At 36.8% G+C, this 21,837-nt stretch overlaps 1 long non-coding RNA gene across 2 annotated transcripts in view; it reads left to right on the plus strand.

Moving 5' to 3' along the window:
* The window catches only part of LOC137224031 (uncharacterized), a 216,414-nt gene that overhangs the window by 152,004 nt on the left and 42,573 nt on the right, over positions 1–21,837 (plus strand). For both annotated transcript variants that reach the window (XR_010943191.1, XR_010943190.1), the window contains exon 4: positions 16,845–16,961. This is a non-coding gene — a long non-coding RNA (uncharacterized lncRNA). The remainder of the gene's footprint in view (positions 1–16,844; positions 16,962–21,837) is intronic.

Raw genomic sequence — 21,837 nt, forward strand, 5'->3', positions numbered from 1 at the left:
TATGCAATGCTACCCAGTGTTAAAACATTCTAAGGAGTAGATGAAAGTGATTTTGAAGAAAATATGTCATGCTACCTCATACAGCTATAACAAAATAAAGACACGAACTCATATAGTTATACCAAAATAAAAATAAGAATTAGTATGGTTAACCTGAATAAAACAGATTACACCTGTCCTTTTTATGGACAAAGTTGTCCATAAAGAAAATCTCATGCATCTTTTTTCTTTTCTTTTTTACACGTTCTTTTAAACATATTTTTCCTGAAAAAGGATTGCATTCAACCTGTGATCCATCACAGCTAAGAGATCATTACTGAGGCTATAGTCAGGAATATAGTCTCAGTCACAGAAAATTGACTCCTCATGCGTTAAGGACTGTGATTCAGGCTCTCTTGGCTTTTGATAAAAAGTGATTTCTCTTTCAATATCTCCATTGGTCTTGCATCTGCAAACCGCACTGTCAATTTCCTTCCTCTCTCTGCTCTGGTCTGTGCCCTGGCCTGGTGAAAGGGGAGGTTCTGATCCTTGAAGACAGCAGCACTAAGTTCATTTGGGTTTCTGGAGGGGTTTGGCTTCTGGAGGCACAGCAGGAGATAAGTGGACAGGAGGAGAAAGAGATCAGGGTATTTCTTCCCTCTCTCTGGCTTTGGCTCTATGGCCGTGTCCCTCTCATGTGGCTGAGCTCTCACTTGGTCTGGAAACACTGCTTCTTCCACTTGCCCAGTAGCTTTCCAGTGGTGATGGGTTCCTGCTGTTGCTGGTCCCTGGCTGACTCACCATCTCTTACTGGTTCCTTTACTCCTACCCACAGCTGTGACAACTGTACCTTCCTTCATTCAATTTTCTTCACTATCCCTATGAGGGTGTCTCCTGCTGAGCAGTACACTATCTTTCAAGGGTTTTAAAAGTCTTCCTGTTATAGATTTAGCAAAAGTACATTTGTCCCCCAAAAGGTGTACTTTGATTTTAAAGTGAGGTTTAAATTTTAAGAGTTCCTGTGAATTTTTAAAGATAAAAATATTACAGAAAACAGATTTCTTTGTCATGGCAGTAAGCTTTTTATTTAGTTTTGTCATTAATCGGGACAGCGTGCTTACAGCCAATTCTAAAAAAGTTGATGATGAAACAGTCTCCATTATGCCTTTTTCTTTCTCTTAGACATTCCTTCTCACCCTACTAAAAAATAAGTCAATCCCTCTGCACAACCCCCGTCCCCCCAACAAAAAGGAAAAAGAAACCTACCCAAATCTTTTTGGATACATTAATTCTTATCAGTGCCACTTTATACCTGAGAGAGCAACAATTTCTATTTTGTGATTTTTTTTCAGACTCCTTAACATTTATGTGGCAATCACTGGTATAAGATTGACTTTCCAGTGTTACCACACAACACATCATAAGGCATCCACAAAAGACTAAAGATACTAGAATAAGCCAACTGATAACTGAGCTTTGATATACTGAGCTGCCATCATCTCTCTTTTCACTTAACGAATTCTTTGAAAGGAAGTTGGAAATAAAAGGCAAGGAGCAAAACGCCCAGTTGCCCAACAGAGATTTCTTTAGACTAAAGATCACCTAACACATTTGTTTCTCCTTCCTTTTTTCTTGTTAACTATGTCTGATCCTGCTGTACAGGTGCTGGTTGATACATTTTACCTCTGCTGCTCCTCCTTTTTCTTCCACCATTAACTCTTCCTGGATTCAGAATATTTTTGAAAAGATTTTATCAAAGAGCTACACCCTTAGATTGAGTCTCAGAATCTCCAAACATAGAACGAAACTTAAAGGCAATTATATTTTATAAACTTTTTATTAAAGTTATAGCATTGTTGCATCTGGCATGGACTATTAAATGTAGCATGAAAACTGGTTTACTTCTGATGGACAAACTTTGGTCATGTGTACATAATCCAACCTGTGGAACTTGCTACAGGGATAACAGCACATCTCAAAAATCAATGCAATCAATGCCCGTAGTATACTATCTGAGTTTTTTCCCTCCCCATATCCTACTCCTTTTTCTTTCTCCTTTTTTAAGGGTTAAACTGGGTGGTTTTCAGAGTTTTACAAGAGAACTATTAGTGAAAAACAATCTGATACATTCAACTTACTAAGGCCCTACTCTTTCCCTCTAATCTTTCAGCAGGACCCAAGGGAGGCTAAAGTTTAGATCAGTCTATTCTCCACAAGAACTTTGATTCACTATTAAATTCCGTCTAATGAAGATGACTTTGCCATCCCACGGCCATCAGCAGGCTATGTGTGGGACAATGCAAAACCCACCTTGTATAGAGGAACATTGTTCTTTCTTCTTAGTTACACCAGTTGAATAGAATCTCATGGAAATTCACATGCACAAGAGACCTGTGAAATCAGTAACAGTATTAATCTCTAGGGTGCCTTGCTGAGTCAAGTTAAGGAAATAACTATTTTGCTTAAGTACACACTTGTTCATGTCTTACAGCTTGTCATGTTTATGATAAGAGCAAATAGCTGAGACAGAGAAAGAGAGGGAGGGAGGGAGGGAGAGAGAGAGAGAGAGGAGAGAGAAAGGGATTTTTTCTCAATGATAAAAGTTAAGGGTATAACAAAATATAATGCAAGTATTTGCAGAGTATGCACTAATCGCATTGAATCTAATTTTCCTATACTTCTTGCCTTGTAGATAAATTTAAAAAGAGAATGTACAAGTTTGAGAATTCTGGAACTTCCTTTAGTGCTTAAAGAATTTCTGATATATCAATCATATAAACTAGAAAAATGAAAAATATGAAATAAACTCTGATTCTGAAATTAAACTATTCCATTTAATAAAATCATATATTTACAATATTTATTTACTATTTACTTCCTATTTACTTCACACAACACACTAGAAATTAGGGAAAATTAGACAAATGCAGCCTTATAAATAACTAATTTTTTGTGGTTAATAATGATCCAAGCTAGTGTCAAAGACAACAATTTGTGTTTTTAGGAGGCAGTACTGCATAATGGCTATATGCATGGGCTCTTACAATTCACCATATACTACCTGTGTAACAGGTACTTGCCACTTAATCTCCTGGGCCTCAGTTTCCTCATTTCTAAAGTGAATTCTCTTCTGTAAAACTACTGCCTAACTTGTATGTTGATGTGAAGATTTACTGAAATAATACATATAAGGCATTTAGAAGAGTAATTGTAACATTCAGTAATAAATATATTATTATTATTAATATTTTATTCATCAGATACCGTGCATGCTTTCTGATGGGGAAAAACAACTTCAAAGTGATGAAGTAGAAATATTTAACATATTAGAGTTAAGTAATGGTTTAAAAATATAGCATAATCCATACATGTTATTTAACATGAAGCAAAATGTTAATTCTTAGTTTTTTTCTATTAAACTTGTTAGAAAAACAGGTGAGTCTGCTCTAGATGTGATGGCGTAATTCTTATAAGATCAAAAGCAGGCAAAATCTGGAGGGGACATGATTTTGGGAAGAAGGGAATAGCCCTTATGAGTTTCTTTTTGTGTGTGTGGCTTTTTGACTGAGTGCAGGCCCACTCAGTGACATAAGGAGCACCTAAAACTTGGATAGAAATCTGTAGTCTTAATGGCTTGAAGACTTAGGGGATAGAGTTTGAGACCGCCACAGCAATTGGGAAGTAAGGGAATGTACTGGGTTGGATAGTGTTTCCCTCAAAATTCATTTCCACACAGAATCTGTGAGTATGACCTTACTTGGAAATAGACACTTTGCAGATATAATTAAGGTAAGATCATATTGAATTACAATGGATCCAATGACAGTGTCTTTATAAGAAGAGGGAAATTTTGACACAGACATACACAGAGGGAAAACTGACCTTGTAAAGATGGAGGCAGAGATTGGAATATGCAGCAACAAACCAAGCAATGCCAACTGTTGTTGGCAACCACTAGATCCTATGAGAGAGGCATAGACCAGATCCTTCCTCAGAGCCTCCAGAAGAAGCCAACCTTGCCAATACCTTGATTTTGGACTTGTAGCCTCCAGAACTGTAAGAGAATAAATTCTTGTTTTAAGCCACCGGTTTGTAATACTTTGTTATGGCAGCTCTAGGAAATTAATACAGGGATAAAACATAGGAAAAGAGAAAATCAACACAGGATACCCCCAAATTCTGAGTATAAACTCTGCCACTATCTCTGGCTGACCCCTGAATTGCACATGTATGGAGTAACTAAGGCTAAAATAATTGAATAGGCTTTCAGTTGCTTCACTCTACAGGGATACAGAGTTTGGATTTCGAGTTCAGTCAAATAAACTGTCTGCTGAGACAACAACAGCAACAACAACAAAACCCACAATGCTTTTGGAAGAATATAAGAAAATCCAGAATCTTTACAATATATCACTCACAAGATAAAATATATATTTACAAAATATCATTCACACAATACAATTCCAAATAACCAGACAAATGAAGAAACAGAAAATTGCAGTCCTTACTCAAGAGGACAGGTCATCAATAAAGACTCTTAGATGATGCAGATGCTAGAATTATCAGACAAGGATTTTAAAGCAGCTATTATAACTACGTTTAAGGACGTAAAGGAAAATGTGACCTTAAAGAGCTAACAAGGGGCTTCCCTGGTGGCGCAGTGGTTGAGAGTCTGCCTTGCCGATGCAGGGGACATGGGTTCATGCCCCGGTCCAGGAAGATCCCACATGCCGCGGGGCGGCTGGGCCTGAGAGCCATGGCCGCTGGGCCTGCGCGTCCAGAGCCTGTGCTCCGCAGCGGGAGGGGCCACAACAGTGAGAGGCCCGCGTATCGCAAAAAAAAAAAAAAAAAAAGAGCTAACAAGTAGGACATCTCAGCCAAGAAATAGAAACTATGAAAAAGAACTATTAGAAAATTATAGAACTGAAATGTGAAATGTCTGAAAAAATTTTTTAACATCTTTATTGGAGTATAATTGCTTTACAATGGTGTGTTAGTTTCTGCTTTATAACAGAGTGAGTCAGCTATACATATACATATGTCCCCATATCTCCTCACCCTTGGGTCTCCCTCCTACCCCTCTAGGTGGTCAAAAAGCACTGAGCTGATCTCCCTGTGCTATGTGGCTGCTTCCCACTAGCTATCTGTTTTACATTTGGTAGTGTATATATGTCCATACCATTCTGTCACTTTGTCCCAGCTTACCCTTCCCCCTCCCCGTGTCCTCAGGTCCATTCTCTACATCTGAGTCTTTATCCCTGTCCTGCCCCTAGGTTCTTCAGAACCTTTTTTTTTCTTTTTCTTTTTTTTTTTTTGATGCCATATATATGTGTTAGCATACGGTATTTGTTTTTCTCTTTCTGACTTACTTCACTCTGTATGACAGACTCTAGGTCCATCCACCTCACTACAAATAACTCAACTTCGTTTTTTTTATGGCTGAGTAATATTCCATTGTATATATGTGCCACATCTACTTTATCCATTCATCTGTTGGTGGACACTTAGGTTGCTTCCATGTCCTGGCTATTGTAAATAGAGCTGCAGTGAACATTGTGGTACATGACTCTTTTTGAATTATAGTTTTCTCAGGGTATATGCCCAGTAGTGGGATTGCTGGGTCATATGGTAATTCTATTTTTAGCTTTTTAAGGAACCTCCATATTGTTCTCCATAGTGGCTGTATCAATTTACATTCCCACCAACAGTGCAAGAGGGTTCCCTTTTCTCCACACCCTCTCCAGCATTTATTGTTTATAGATTTTTTGATGGTGGCCATTCTGGAAATGTCTGAAATTTAAAAATACTGGAAGCTTAACAGAAGACTGAAGATGACAAAGAAATCATCAGTAAGCTTGAAGATAGATCAACAGAAATTATTCAATCTGAAGAACAGAAGAAATAAAGATTTTTAAGAAAATGAATTGAGCCTCAATTTCTGTGGGGAAATAGCAAAAACTTTAACATATGGTTAGAGTGGAAAATATTTGACAAATAATAGCTCAAAAGATCTTAATTTTTGATTTAAGAATCTTACTGCAGAAAGACACAGAAAACCAACCTAGGCACATGTTAATGAAAAATAAAGGTAAAGAGAAAATATTACCAGAGGAAAAAAAAACACATTACATACAGGAGAATAAGAATACAAATGATTTAATATCAAAAACAATAATGTCCAGAAAACAGTGGAACAATATCTTTAGGACACTGAAAGAAACCTGTCTGACCAGACTTCTATATGTAGTGAAAATATCAGATATTTAGAGAATCCCTCAACATTTGGAAGTAAATAACCTACTTCTATTTTTTTTTTAACACAACAGAGAGAAACATCAAGATCAACAATTTATCTAAAGGTTGAGATTATTTTTATAGCTAGTTTGTCATTACTTTTGCTTATGGACACCAGGCACTATTTGAGGTCCTAATCGGCACTTAGGGATAAAGTAATCATGCATCTTATTTTTACTCAAATGACAAATTTCTAAAAGAGACCAAGAGGTTTTCCTTAAGTCAACCATCTCTGGGAAATTCCATTCTACTTTGTTACACTCTTAAAAATCTCTCAGGTATTTTCTGGACAGTCTCAAAGGACTTACTAAATTCTCACCTTTCTTAAATTGGTACTACCCACTTTGACACTGGGTAAGCCTTACATTTGTTCAGAAATTTGCACAACGCCATTGATGCTCATCAAGGAGACAGCTATCTTAACAGCATGACTAGGATTGCACAGCCACATATGACTCACAGGGATTACTTAGCGGTGTCTACTGGTGGGAGTCGTGAACACCCTGGATTTCAAAAGGAAATTACTTTGGTTATGGCAAACCATATATTTTCACTAGGAAAAGTCTGGCATCACAGAAAGATTTTTATTACCTTTTGTTGTTGTTGTTGAATGAGAAGGAAAATTTTTTGAATGGTCCAAGTTTAAATGGATGGTTCTTAAGTAATCATTTGAAAGATCAATATATCAATTTACACTGTGAACTATGTGCCCACATGTGTGAACTGGGAACCACAAAAGGAATGGCAAGACAATGACTTATCCTTTTTATGCTATTCTTTGTCTTTGACATATATACACTATTGATACTATGTATAAAATAGATAACTAATGAGAACCTACTGTAGAGCACAGGGGACTCTACTCCATGCTCTGTAGTGACCTAAATGGGAAGGAAATCCAAAAAAGAGGAGGTATATGCATATGTATTGCTGATTCACTTTGCTGTACAGTAGAAACTAACACAGTATTGTAAAGCACCTATACTCCAGTAAAAAAAAAATTAAAATAACAGAGGAAAAAATAAAAGAAATACTGAATATAATTTTTTTCCTGTTGGAAAACAGTTAAGCTGTATTTGCATCTACTAGTCAAGAAGAGCAAAACATCTGTCTTCTAAAGCAGAATTAAAAAATAAACACTTTTTTACCTTACCAAAAGCAATATCTTTTTTTTTTTTTTTTTGCCGTATGCGGGCCTCTCACTGTTGTGGCCTCTCCCGTTGCGGAGCACAGGCTCCGGACGCGCAGGCTCAGCGGCCATGGCTCACGGGCCCAGCCGCTCCGCGGCATGTGGGATCTTCCCGGACCGGGGCACGAACCCGTGTCCCCTGCATCGGCAGGCAGACTCTCAACCACTGCGCCACCAGGGAAGCCCCCAAAAGCAATATCTTTTAAGCTTTTATTTTTATTTTATCAAGAATGCCTATATATGTTTCATAAGCTCCTTTTATCCATTACATCAATTCCAAGTTTCCATTATTGGAAAGACAAGCTTTTAGCAACTTTTCATAGCATGAAAGAAGTGTATTTTTCTTGCTTGCTTTATTATTTTTTATTTGATGACAAAGTTTTTAATATCCTTTATTTTTATAATGTTGATTAAATGAAAAAAACCCAGTTGACTAATTTTCCACACCCCCAACCCCCTGGCCTGCCTCTAGCAACCACCAATCTGTTCTCTGTATCTAGATAGATAGATAGATAGATAGATAGATAGATAGATAGATAGATCTATATGGCAGGATTTCCTTTATTTTAATGGCTGAATAATATCCTATTGTATACATATGACACAATTTTTGAATTCATTCATCCATTGATGGGCATTTAGATTGCTTCCATGTCTTGACGATTACAAATAATGCTGCAGTGAAGATGGGGGTGCATATATCTTTTTAAGTTAGTATTTTCTTTTTCCTTGGATAAGAACCCAGAAGTAGAATTGCTGGATCATATGGTAGTTCAATTTTAATCTTTTTGAGGAACCTCCATACTGTTTTCCATAGTGGCTTCATGAATTTACATTCCCACCAACAAGTGCACATGTGTTCCCTTTTCTCCACATACTCACCAACACTTGTTATTTCTAGTTTTTCTGATAGATAGCTATGGGTAAAAGAAGAATTCACTAGTCAATTTTAAACTAATAATGAAAGCACAAAATTATAAAAATTGTACAGTGCAGCTAAAGCAGTGCTTAGAGAGAAATTTATAGCTTTTAAATGTTTTAATGTGAAAAGAAGAAAGGTATAACATCAGTGGAAAGTAGGGAGACAACTGAAAAATTTAACAAAGTTAAGTTAGTTGTTTTGAAATATCAGCACAATTGATAAGCTCCTAGCGAGAGGGATCAAGAAATAGAGAGAGGGGACATAAATTATATGTGTATCAGGAATAAAGAGGGACTTTCACTATAGATCTTAATAGACATTAAAAGGGTAATAAGAGAATATATGAACGACTTTATGCCACTATTTCTACAACTTAGATGAAATTGATAAATTCTTTGAAAAATACAACCTACCAAAAGTGACACAAGATAAAACAGAAACTCTGAAGAGCCCTATATTGTTGTAAATTTATCAACTGATTAGAAAGAGAATGTTTTTTCTTCTTTTTGTTTCATACCTGATTGTTCTACAAAGTGTCTTAATGTATTTTGTGTGTGCCATGGATCTCTTTTATTTTAGTCTGTCTGGGCTGCTGTAACAAAATACTGTTCTCTGTCAGCTGTTTTACACCTTCATCATGTGATCAAAGTTAATATCACCTATGATGGGACAAATTGATACCATGTGCCTCCTGATATGATGCACTGAGAAGGACACAACATCACTACTGTGGTATTCTTACCAACAATGAATAATCTGAATTTAATCATGAGGAAACATCAGATGAATTCCAATTGAGCAACATTCTAAGAAATAACTGGCTAGCATTCTTAAAAGTGTCAAGTTCACGAAAGACAAAGAAAGGCTGAGTAACTGCTTCAGATTACAGGAGAGTAAAGTGACATGACAACTAAGTGCATCATGTCATGATAGATTAAATCCTGAACCAGAAAAAGGACATAGTGGGTAAATTGGCTAAATTTGAATAAGGTCTATAAATTAGATAATAGTATTACCTAATGTTAAGGTTGATTCTAATGTTAATTTCTTGATTTTGATGATAGTGCTGTGGTTATATAAGATAATATTTATGGGATATGGGTGGAAGGTATATGGGAATTCTCTGTAGTATTTTTGCAACATTTTGCAAGTATAATATATCAAAATGAAATTTTAAAAAATTCTAGGCTTAAAAATTAAAAGAAATTTAACAAAAAAGTAGCTTTTGCACTTGGCTTGCTCTCTTCAACCAGTCCACAATTATTTATGGAAGGTTTACTGCCTGCTAGTGATTATGCTAAGTTAGATGTAGACAGTCTCTGTGCTCTTGGAGCTTGCATTCTGGTAGAGGAAGACATTTATTAAAAAAATACTTACAAGAATGCAAGTAGATTTTTTTTTTTTTGCCACTAGAGACTTTACCATGAACTAGGCTTCTGGGGCAGAATTTAAAAGCACCAAAACTTTGATTCTAATGTTATAAATTTAAGTCCTAATACTCTAACTTTAAATCCTAAATCTATCTACCAATTCACTCTATACTCTGCACTTCCCTATTCATCCTTCCTTATTCACCTCCTTATTTCTGTGTTACAAGGGCAACTCCCCAGATAGACAGTAGAAGATGAGATTAGCTTTCTTTTTTGTCTTTGCATCTTCCCCAAGTCTTTGTGCCTAGTACACAATAAATGTTAAATAAATACTTGTTTATTATAGGCTTTATTTAAACTCTTTAAAATTTGTCTGTGTATTTTGAAATTCACAAAATAATAATACAGAGTCCTAAAGTCTCTATAAAGTGAATATAAATCTTTCACTTTATGTATATTGCTGTGGACATCAGACAATATGAGATGTCGATTGCATATATACTCATGTTACATTTATTTAAATTATTAGTAAATTTTTAAAATTGAATATCCAGTGACCAGCCTGTGTCTATTGCTCTTTACAGAAATTACTCTGTCCTTATCTCTGAAGAGGATATATTGACCAAACAATCACAACCTGAGCCACATCCCCTAATAAAATAAAACTAAATACAAATGGGTAATATGTATTGTACTTATTTATATTTAATCATTATGATGGCGTCAGTAAACAGTTTTGAAGATGAAGTTTTTAGTCTTGCTGGCTGGCCCAGTCTTTCTTGTGACTAGTGAAAATTTTGGTGCTGTCTGTGACCATAAAACTTAATGTACACAGGAATTAATTCTATGGCCTTAACCTTATGAGAAGACTCTATGACCTACTGAGTTCAGCAAAATCAACACAGTGTTTTAGAGCACAGAGATGTGGAAAGCCAGTGAACCAAGAACAAAAATGCTGGGCTGACAATTCTGTGTCCTACTAGGGCACCTCTGCCTTTATTGTTTTGGAGAAAGTGCTCTGACATTCAAAGTTCAAAGGACATAATGAAGTATTTGCACTCATATTTAATTTTCTGACCCAGGTAATAAATGACACCATAAATTTAGGATTTCTTCAACCTTAATGGATGAAATTTTTTTTCTCTTCATGGGCCTGTAAGTACAAACCCTTAAGGATGAACATTTTAGTCTCCCAATGACGATCTAAATCTTCACATTTTAAACTTTGGATCAATTGTTCACTGTGCAAAAAAGTTTAAAGACTGCAGTCCTATCATGTTTTCTTCTACCTTTCATTAAGCTTTCAAAATCCTTGTTATGGATAGTCTTTTTCTCTCTCTCGGGGCCTTTTAATTTTTAATCACTGTTGTCTCAAGTGCTGATCATATTTCTGAGAAATTACTTTATGTAAAAGATGGAGCAAGATAGAGTTGCCACATACCTTTTTATCTTTTCTGTGAAATTATTTGGACCTAAAGTTGTGGTGACAAGGTTGCTTCTAATAGATTCTGTTGCCATGGAAGCAGGCTGTTGAAAAGAGCAAGACTCAGGGCCTCCAAGTCTTTGCATGTTTATATCCACACTCACAAATATACAAATTTTAGATTGAATGGCAAACTGTATACAATGAAACTTGTTGATCATGCAATATTTTTCGAAAACAAAAGTTATACATACTAATATAGCAGAGTTGAGCTAATCATATATAATCAGGATTCTTTTATACAATAAATTGGTGAGCTGAAATAAATTTTTTTTTATGTTGGGGGTAGGAGTTTATTATTTATTTATTTATTTTGGCTGTGTTGCGTCTTTGTTTCTGTGCGAGGGCTTTCTCTAGTTGTGGCAAGCGGGGGCCACTCTTCATCGCGGTACGCGGGCCTCTCACTATCTCTTGTTGCGGAGCACAGGCTCCAGACGCGCAGGCTCAGTAGTTGTGGCTCACGGGCCTAGTTGCTCCGTGGCATGTGGGATCCTCCCAGACCAGGGCTCAAACCCGTGTCCCCTGCATTAGCAGGCAGACCCTCAACCACTGCACCACCAGGGAAGCCCCTGAAATAAATTTTAAAAAATACTTCTAGGAGCCAGAGAGAAGTTATCATTCAAGATCTGAAATGAAAGAAAAAAAAGGAAGGAAGAGGAAGGAAAGAAGGGAGGAAGGAAGAAAAAATAGCCAACTATTTAGTCACTAAGTACACACACCAAGTATGTGTATGTGTTCCATAAGGATAAGATCAATGTCCAATGTGTTTCTTTCCCTATTCTCAGTGCTTAGCCCAGTGCATTACACATAATAGATGCTCCGTAAATACTTAATGAGCGAATGAAGACGTAGGGGTAGCAAATAGCAATGTTGGTGACAAAAAGATTTGACTCACAATGGTGTGGAGAATCTAAGGGAGAAGGTAGTAGCCCTTAGAGTATCATATATATGAAACCAGCCGGCCTCAGCTAGATCCTCCTATTAGGGTAAGAGCAGTGCTCGGGCAACTGACCCACTGCAAGACTTACAGTAGAACACAGAAAACATAGTGTTCAAGAGCCAGTGACTATCTCTGGACCTGGTCCAGACAAAATTAATAATAAAAGACTAAAATGGAGTAATATAACCATTCAACATGTGGTAAGGCTATAGGGCTACTTGGAAATCCAGGCGGACAGTCAGGCCATGGGTAATCTAACAACTGTTAGCAAAGTGTGTATATATAGCCATGGGAGTGTATATGCAGTCACAGAAGGTTTTCTACACAAATGTACAGGTTTCTTTTTCTAAATATTGCAGTGCTGTTTAGAGCTTAGTATTTGACATATTCACTCTTTTTGAGACCATAGATATATATTTTTAACAGATGCATCAAAAGAAAAATATAAAATCTTTTTTAAATTGATAAAACATTTACTTTGAAATAATTTTAGACCAAGTCACAAAAATAGAACAGAGTTCCTATATAACTTTTGCCCAGCTTCCCCTAACGGTAACATCTTATGTAACCACAGTACAATGATCCAAACCAGGAAAGTAACATCAGTACAACAATGTTAACTAAACTAAAAGTCTTATTCAAATTTCCTCATTTTTTTCATCAGTATCCTTTCTCTGTTCCAATATCTATTCAGGGATCTCACATTCTGTTTATTTCTCATGTCTCCTTAACTTCCTCCAATCTGAAGTCAAAACCTCTTAAAAAAGAGGAAATTTTTACTTTTCATCAGAATAATATGTTAAAAGTTAAATTTTCAACTAGCAGTATTGGTGTTTCTCAGGTCCTCCCCCATTTTCAGAGCACAGCCAAGAAAAGGAAGTAAGAGTCTGTATTTAATGGGTGGGGGGAAGACTTACAGCTCTCTTTCCTACAACCTGGGCTTCTCTAATAATTGCTTTGTGTTGTTTGGCTTTAGTTTCTGCAGGATTTCGGGGGGAACATTCAAAATCCCTGGACCACTCTTTAGTTAACAAGTTGCAACAATTGTGAACAAGAGTAGAAGAGAGTAGAGGAGTAGAGTGGAGAAGAAATCAGGTGGGCTTCATTCAGCAGGACATTCTGCTGATGAGAACTAGAAATATACTAAGGAATTGAGGTTACAGCTACCATCCAAAAGACAGAGTCTAGGACAGAGCTCGTGAACTCCAGTGCCAGATAAGTTGTTGTGAATAAATAGGGTGGGTACAAAATCCAGGACTTGTGTCACGATAAAAATCACAGTGTGTGAAGAAAATGGCAAGTATCACTCTGGCTCAGTCAGTAATGATATGGGGGTGTGGTGAACTAGAGGGTACATACCCCGTCTAAAGCAGGCAGTTGGTATTCAGCTCCACCTGAAATTTACAATCAGAATTTGAGCCCAGGGTTGCAAGATCCTCAGATGGTTTTTGTTTTTGTTTTTTCTGGAGAACTTTCTTTTTTCCCCAAGAGAATTTTATGTGAAAATTCTTATTTTTATCTATTTTTAAAAATTTTAGGAGATTTTATACTCACAAAACAGCTATAACATTAAATTTTCTCCATAAAATATGTATGAGTCTCAGTTAAATACATCTAGGTGCTGGATGGCCTGCTAAGTGTGCTCAACACCTAAGTGACTAATTTCTACTCGCTGCTCTTGCAATGGGACAAGTCAAATGCCGTAGCAAAAGTACAAATTATTTCATGTCATAGACTTTTAAATTACTATTAGTAAGTTCAAACAAATCAGAAAAAACCAAGAGTCTATTACACTAAAAATTTCTAGAAAGGTGATCAGTAGACAACAGTGCTGATAGAAACTTTTTATATTTAAATGTTAGTAACTAACATTGGCCTGTGAATTTCTCTTGAAAATCCCTCAACTCTTGAATTATCTAAGAATTCCAAGGCCTTTCTCAATCAGAGTCGGTCTGCTTCCAAACACTGTGAAAAGAAGAAAAGAGGACAGATCAGTTTTCTCTCGCTTTTACTTCTCCTGGCCATGGAGTGGTCATTGTTAAAGATGGGTTGGAACAGATGTTGGTCCACTGCTGTTGGATGGTCCTTGCAGATCCAGATCTTATTCAGGCCACAGTTGTCACATTGAGCTCCAGCATTACAGCTCTTTCACATTCCCACAGTCAGCCGTTGCTCCCCAGTGCCCAGAAACATGCTAGACTGACTATGCCCAGTGGAGCTTCCAGTATCATCCAGAAGGTGTTTTCCTTGACAGTTTTCCTTGAAAAAAATCTTTGGACATTTTGTGGATCTCTAGTCTTTGGCCCAGAATCCTGCTTTTCTCAGGGAAATTTTATTTTACTTGATTATTTCGTCTGTCCTACACCTGGGCCTTATTCTGTGCCACCCTGGTCTACTCTATACCAAAAAGACTCGTCAAATCTGAACTTTGAGAAGTAGGAACAGTGGAGGTTGGAACTTCCTTTTTTTTTTTTCCTTTCCCAGGAGGTTGAAGCCTCTTCACACAAATTCATCTACCTCTCCCTAGTAATCAGCTCTACTGAGGTGGCTTTTGCTAAACCACTAAGTAAACAAACATAAATAGTCTAGTTACAACTTCCTGGAGGACAAAGGATACAGGTAACATTACATTTACATAACTCAATGAGGCCATTCAAGTGACTCAACCCAAAACAAAGAAGGTCTGGTCCAAAGCAGTCTCATCTTTAGGCATAGGAAAGGCTTCCCTAAATTTAAGAAATTTCCCTCAACTAGCATTTGATTTAAATCTTTACCTTAATACGTAACCTGTTATCCAGATTTAAAGAGTTTGATAAACTTGAAGCCATTCCTTATAGGGAGTCAATATAGGAAGTAAAAGCAAAGAAATACAAGATTATTACTGATATGTAATTATTTGACATAAAAATCTTACTTCCCCATTATGAAATTGCAATTGGAATTGGAACTGAAAATGAGCACATTTATCACAAATCTTTAGTAGGTAGAAAGTGCAATTCCTATACCTGTTATAACATATATATTCAAACATCTGCAAGAAAACTTCAGCAAGCACTTACATATTCTGTGCCTAGATAACAACTTTGTTGCTGGTTAGATCTTTCTTTTAACCTTCTGCACAAAGTGAAGAGCCAAAAAATGCTTCCGTCCTCAGTGAATCTGTAACAATTTTCCCTCTGTGGGTTGTTAGCAATAATTAGCCTGGATGCCACTTATGGCAAGGGTACAAACATTTCGATTTGTGAGAGTACGTTTCAAAGGCTCTTCAGTGCTGAATGTCTTCCTTGATTGGGAATGTGAAACTGAATAAAGGAAACCTCATTTAAAAGGGAGTTGGGGGGCGACTTCCCTGGTGGCGCAGCGGTTAAGAATCCGCCTGCCAATGCAGGGGACACGGGTTCGAGCCCTGGTCGGGGAAGATTCCACATGCTGCGGAGCAACTAAGCCCCCTGTGCCACAACTAGTGGTGCACGGGCACCCAGAGCCCGTGCTCCGCAACAAGAGAAGCCACTCCAATAAGAAACCCGCGCACCACAACGAAGAGTAGCCCCTGCTCTCTGCAACTAGAGAAAGCCCACGTGCAGCAACGAAGACCCAACGCAGCCAAAAATAAATTTAAAAAATAAATAAATTTATATAAAAAAGAAATAATTAAAAAAATAAAATAAAATGGAGTTGGGAATCCAGAAGGGGAAACTCTCACGCACTACCACTCATTGCCATCTGCAGACCCCAAGAAGGAAGAGACATACCTTGCATCTCCACCAGGAAAAAGATTACTACTTGACTACCCCAGCAGAGGAAGGAAGATTTTCTGCTTGCCCAGCAACAAGTGCAACCAGTGGGAACATTGCAACTCAGCCACTGGGAAACCATCATTAGCCTGAACTCTCACTTTCCTCTGATGGACTTTCATTCAAAACACCTCCTCCCGACCTTTCCCTCTCCTCTATAAAGTAACGTTACTCTCCTTTGTTTGCTGGACTTGGCTATGGTTTTTGCTACAGAGAATTGCAATTCTCCTCTATCCCTGAATAAACTTATTTTGCTTGTAAAATAACTTGCTGTTTTTAACAGAAATAATACTTTATTTTACTTCTCTTCTCTTCTACTTTTTCCCAAGAAACCTAAGAATTGTTTCAAACTTGTACTATGTGTGAACTTTCTAAATAGATTGTAGTGGGTTTGTGAGCTTTAGGAGAGACAACGCTTGGGGAAAAGATCCCAGACTGGTGAGACTTAGGGACTTGGATTTCATCAGCTGAGCACCGAGAGACTTCGTTTGCTCACTGGTAAATGGAGAAAATAATATTGGCTCTGTCTGCCTTACAAGGCCGTGTGAGAAATAAATGAGATAAAAAATAATTATTTGAAAATTCCCAAAGCACAAATACAAAATATTAGTCCAGGGTAGCAAACTTTGTAAGTTTCAAGGTGAAAAATTTAGTGCTAATCTAATTTAAAAGTCACTATGTGATAACTTTTTATTACTGTGCTTATAATTTTATGAATAACAGGAAAAAACCATATATGATATGGTTAAATGGTTCATACGGATGACCTAGCCATTTCATACATACTGCAAGAAGATCATAAATACTACTCTTTACATGGTAAACATGGGTCAAAATGTTAATACGAAACAAATTTTTTATTTCTTTCCTCAGAATAAGAACTTCTTGGAAAAATAATTGCAGCATCAAAGAATGCTCTGGATGAAACAGGTCCTGGACACAAATTCCAGTTTGCAGCCTACATTCCCTCAGTCTTACATCTCATTTTGGGTATGCAATTCTGTAGTTGTCTTTTTTCTTTGAGGTTACAAACTTGCATGTGTATGCAGGTGTTTTGAGAACTTGTTTTTGAAAAGTTGATTGGTGGAATGGATTTGAAAAGACCACGAAGAATCAGTGATCCGTTAAGTAAAAACAAATTTAACCACTTACATGATGTTGTCCCAACCTTGTTAATGAAAAAGAAATAAATGTTTGAAGCAAATTAACTCGGAGACTCTCCAGGATTTCTTAATGCAGCTAAACTCCTTTAAGAAATGCTTGGAATTTTTGTTTTAATTGATATTTCACATTAACAAGCTGGCATCCCTTAATGGCCTGAAATAAGAGCCATTTAACTGAGCTCAGTCACCCGTGAAAATTAATTTTCAAGATTTAATAAAGGATATTATGAAGGGTGGGCCAAGATGATTCCCATGATGAAAATCAGTGTAATGATACTAAGGGCAAACTGTGCAAGCCCACCATGAGTTCAGGTATTTCAGTGGGCTTCCCAGTCAATGTTACCCCTTCCTAAAAGAGGTTATTGCCAAAGTTTTACTGACGATGAAAAATTAATTCTAGTGGCTTTTGGAACATGTAGTTTGTTGATTGAAATATTGGATAAAAATATAGAGTATACAAAATGGCTCATTTTTAAATGGATTCAGACCTTTCACAGGTCAAACCAACTAAGCCTCTCCTTCAAACATAAAGATGTGCATAACTCTAAAGTGAGATTTAATTGTGTCCTAAAAGCAATGTTATATAAAAGGTCATATCCCACACATAGCATGGCCTTATGTATCCACAGAAAGACACACAAACACAAGCACTTTCATTTGCCATGTGATGTAGCTCCTAGAATGTTATGTCCATACTGCCTTTGTAAGACTTTTAAAAAGGCATAATTGAGGAAGCACCCAAAGTGAAAAGTATACACCCAGAGGCAAATATATTTGAAAATATTTTTCTTCTTTTAATAGGTTAATTTAGACATTTGTTGATATGACAGGTACTTTTGGTGTCATACTTCTATAATATTACATTATGCTTTAAAATATTTTTGTGAGTTTAAAGTTTTTTGGTTTGTTTCTATTATTTTGATTGAGTGTTTTGAAGGTTTGCATTTGTGTTCTATTTATTACATTTATAACTATTACTTTACATAATACTCTTAATCCTCTACTATTTTAAATAGTATCTGTTAATTTCCTTCGATAAGTAATAAAAAAAATTAGGTATTTCTTTTTCCTTCCCATTCTTTTACCCATTCTCTTTCCCATTCATTGTGATTGGTTATAATATCTTTCTTAGTGTTTAATTTTACTGTTACATGTTCTTATGACTCTATTATATTATTTTCTACCTTTAAGTGATATATCTTAAATCCCAGCTACATAAGATGAGGTTATCAGTGTGCGTTATATTTTCCCCAGATTCTCACCTGCTTCACTGTATAATTTTTGTGAGAGATCTCATTTCTATAGTGTCAAAGTTTATACTATTTTCGCTTGATTCTGTAATCATAACCCTATATCCATGTTACTCTTGGTCCTATGGTTATATAGGATTAATATTCATCATCACCTTTTCCTCATTCATCTTGTACTTGGATGAAGTTCTTAATCTAATTGTTGTTTCTTTTTCAAAATGGTTTACTCTTATACTTAGATGATAAAATAGCCAGGTATAATTTTTTTATTAGGTGACAGTGTCTTTTTTCAGTAATTTGTAGGCAATGCTCAGTGAATTTTTCATGTTCAGTGTTGACTTGAAGGCCTGTCTGATTTTGTTTTTCTCCTTTACTGGCTTTTGTGGGATAGTCCCAATTTATGCCTATTGTCCAGTCATACTTTTTTTTTTTTTTTTTTTTTTTTTTACTGTGCGCAGGCCTCTCACTGTTGTGGCCTCTCCTGTTGCGGAGCACAGGCTCCGGACGCGCAGGCTCAGCGGCCATGGCTCACGGGCCTAGGCGCTCCGCGGCATGTGGGATCTTCCCAGACCGGGGCACGAACCCGTGTCCCCTGCATCGGCAGGCGGACTCTCAACCACTGCGCCACCAGGGAAGCCCTATTTTTAAGGTTTTTGATAAGCGTCACCAAGTTGCTTTTCAGGAAGATTACACCAGAAAATCTTCCACCATGAACATATGAATGTGCTCATTTCAGCTCATGTTTGCTAACAGTGAATACTATTATTTTGAGATATTTGTTTATTGCATTCCTGAAAAGTAGTATCTCATTGTATCAGAGGCAGCCAGTTGCCACCAAAATCCCTTCTTGCATTCTGCAGCATGGATCTGTAGTTCCCCTCTTTTCCATGTGTCTGCTCAGCTACAGGCCTCATCCCCCAGCCCCCCTTGCAGCTAGGTTTCACTTTGTGGCTAGATTATCAGCAGTGTAAACAGAAGGATGTGCCACTTATGGATCTTGACCTTAAAACACTGACTGACTACTTCCCTGAGGTTTTTTTTCCACTGTCTTTCCCCTAGAACATGGGTGAGCCTATGACAATGTGTTTGGGAATTGCAGAACTACAAGATGGGAGAAAACGGTGTTCCTGAATGATAGTGTGAAACAAAACCACTCAGCTGACTTGGACTTTGTCACCCATGACTGTTATAAGAGAGAGAACTTAATTACTATGTTCTTTAAGCCACTGTATTTTGGGCCTGTTTATTACATCAGCCTAGCTTTTACCCTGATTTATGTACTCATTTTATTTTATTTTGAATTATTTGCTGACTTTATATTACAAATTTCTTTCTGGGGCTAAATGGGTTTGAAATAATGCTTTGTACATTAAAGTTAATAGCCCTTTGTTGTTTATAATTTCATTTTCCTTCAAATTCTTTTTAGGCAGTTACACTTCTCAATTATCTTGGTATCATGTCCAATGCATTTCTTCATTTTACTTAGGGAAATATTCTATGCTAATATACATAATGCTATTAATGAGAGTCCTGAAACTAATATTCTCTTTCTGCTTCTGCCATTAACTCATCTGTAAAATTAATTTCCAAGACCTCTTCTAGCTGTATAATTCTGTGATTCAGAATAGCTTTCATACTGGAGAACTAATAAGGACAAAAACATCTAAGAGCTACAACTTTAAACCACAAGAAGAACGAGATAAGTATTATAGATCATCTAACTATTTTTTGCCATTTCCTTCTTTCTGCTGTATTTCTTAAAGAATTGGAGATGGGACAATAACATAAGGGAGATTTCAATAAATTTTTTGAAGCTGGACATTAGATAGAGGAATGAGAACTGAATTAGTTGGGTTACCATCTCAGTGATTATAGTGGGGCCTACTGATGTAATTAATCACCATGCAGAACCTATAAGAGATTCATCAATTGAAGGTGTCAAGTACTGTGAAGGATAAATATAGACCCTTTCTCATATCTCAGGAGAGGAGAGTTTTAATCAGGACCAGGGGGTACCTGGCATTTAAGAGTACAGGGGTGAGAGGTAGGGATGAAAACATGGTATGTAGTGAAAATCTTCATACTGAACTGTGGAATCCTCAGTCACTTCCTTTATTCCTAGCATTTCTGAAGTAATGTGTATAGAAAACTCTGAATGACCCTAGAGAAAATATCTTAAAGTGCTGAAATTTGAATTTCTTCCCATGAAAAGTGCCTAATATAATGAAAATCCATATAATTGCATATCATCATAAACTTTCAGAATAGGAATAAAAAAAAAAAATCCTAAAGTCTTCCTGAAGGTAAAACAGGTCATGAATAAAAGATCAGAAATAAGAATGACATTAGATACCTCAAGAACAAAACTGAAGTATGAAGAAAATAGAGCCATACCCTTACAATTGAAAGAAAAAATAATTCTCACTCAATTAAGTGTGAGGATAAAGATATTTTCAAATTCTCAGTGTTTCAAAAAGTGACCTCCCATTCACCTTGTTTCTCCTAGGAATTGACTGGAGGATATGTTCAGCTAAAATGAGGGAGTAGATCAAGAAAAAGGAAGAGAAAAAAAAAATTTAAAAAAAAAAAAAGGGGCTTCCCTGGTGGCGCAGTTGTTGAGAGTCCACCTGCCGATGCAGGGGACACTGGTTCGTGCCCCGGTCCGGGAAGATCCCACATGCCGCGGAGCGGCTGGGCCCATGAGCCATGGCCACCGAGCCTGCATGTCCGGAGCCTGTGCTCTGCAACGGGAGAGGCCACAACAGTGAGAGGCCCGCATACCGCAAAAAAAAGGAAAAAGGAAGAGGTGGAGCCCTGAAAAGAGGGGAAGACATTGTGAAGGGAATTATTAGGATGATGGCTGTGTATAGATGGAGAGAGAAGACAGTCTACAGTGGAGCAGGAGAATGGAGGAGCTGAACTGACATCTCCTGGATAGACAATTTGAAGTAGTAGAAAACTTGGAAAAAATTTTGCTAGGTCTGTTTGAATCTTTGGGGAAAATTAGAGATAGGCACATAACAGGCCAATCAAAAAGAAGTTAGGTATTAACTAGGGAAAATAATCTTATGAAACACCAACATAATTGTAGTATACTTGGCAGTATACAGTCTTTACATAATCACAATGCTGTAAACTCTGACTACTGATCTCACCAAACAATTACAAGTATATTAGAAAGGAGGGTGGAGGTGAGATACGTGTTTATGAGATTACTAAATCTTCACCTGTCTCCGGTGCTATTTTATCTTTAAACTATGAACGTGAATTTCTATAGTAAAATAAAAAGATATTATAGACAAGAATATATCCATACTTTGCATTAGATTTCCAGAAATTTTCTTGGAATAATCTTTTAAAACTGCTGTCTGTGCTTTTAGAACTGATCCTTGCAATGCTCCAACTGTAAAAGCAAGAGGGATGCAGTTGTATTTTTAAGATATTGTAGACACA

Source organism: Pseudorca crassidens, chromosome 4 (assembly GCF_039906515.1).
Source record: "Pseudorca crassidens isolate mPseCra1 chromosome 4, mPseCra1.hap1, whole genome shotgun sequence".
Lineage (NCBI taxonomy): Eukaryota > Metazoa > Chordata > Mammalia > Artiodactyla > Delphinidae > Pseudorca > Pseudorca crassidens.